We start from the raw sequence: 1,119 nt of genomic DNA, 5'->3' as shown, positions 1-1,119 counted from the left end.
TCTCTTAGTCTGGCTTGCTTTTTTTCTGACAGCATCCTTTGAAGAGCAGAAGTATTTTCTTTAAACAAAAGTTAAAAGAAAAATATGTCATGCTTTTTTTGGCCTATCTTTGCTTACGCCAAGGTTGCAAAAATTTTCTACTCTGTTTTTCTCTAGAAGTTACACATCCTAAATTTTTACTTTTGGCCTGTGATCTGTTTCAAGTTAATTTTTTTGTGGTTGGTCTGAGGACAGAATCAAAGCTAATTATTATTTCCCAGATAATATAAATTGTTGTGGCATCATTTTTTGAAAGAACCAATCCCTCCACTGTGTCACTCTAGCTACTTTGTTGAAAATCAACTGAGCTTACATGTGTAAATTTGTTTCTGGATATTTTGTTTTATAACCTATACATCTAAATTCAGGCTAATACTGTACCTTGTTACCATAGCTTTATACAATAATTGAAATTTGATAGGAGCCCAGAGAGGCGCTGCTGCCACCGCCACCACGCTGCCGCTGCCTCAGTTATGCCGAAGCACGTGTTCTCCGTGGACATGACCTGTGGAAGCTGTGCTGAAACTGTCTCCTGGGTCCTTGATAAGCTTGGAGGAGTTAAGTATGACACTGACCTGCCCAACAAGGAGATCTGCATTGAATCTGAGCACAGCGTGGACACTCTGCTTGCAGCCCTGAAGAAAACAGGAAAGACTGTTTCCTACCTTGGCCTCGAGTAGTAGGGACCTGGTCCCCACAGCCCACAGGATGGACCAAAGGGGGCAGGATGCTGATCCTCCCCTGGCTTCCAGACAGACCTGGGACTTGGCAGTCATGCTGGGCAATGGTGTTCCTGTGGAGACCCTCACTTGTCCTATTCCTTCCTAGCTTCCCCGCAGTAAAATCAAGCTGCTTTTGTTGGGAAAAAAAAAAAAAAAAAAAAAGAAATTTGATAATACAATTCTTTCAAATTTGTTATTTTTCAGAGCAATCTTGTTATTTCCATTCTATGTAAATCCCACCGCATACATATTTTAAATACTGCTTGTCGATATCTATAAAAATGCCTGGTAAGATTTTGATTGGAATATATTTGACTCTGGAGATGATTTTAAGGAAAAGTAAAGTCTTCAAATCCTT

At 40.0% G+C, this 1,119-nt stretch overlaps 1 pseudogene; it reads left to right on the top strand.

Annotated features, from left to right (window-relative positions):
* Positions 1-474: 474 nt before the first annotated feature.
* LOC105491249 (copper transport protein ATOX1 pseudogene) lies at positions 475-906 on the top strand (annotated as a pseudogene).
* Positions 907-1,119: the final 213 nt, after the last annotated feature.

The sequence above is a fragment of the Macaca nemestrina genome, chromosome 18 (genome assembly GCF_043159975.1).
Source record: "Macaca nemestrina isolate mMacNem1 chromosome 18, mMacNem.hap1, whole genome shotgun sequence".
Taxonomy (NCBI): domain Eukaryota; kingdom Metazoa; phylum Chordata; class Mammalia; order Primates; family Cercopithecidae; genus Macaca; species Macaca nemestrina.
The sequence above is the reverse complement of the archived record's forward strand: the minus strand, read 5'-3'. Positions and strand labels throughout refer to the sequence as shown.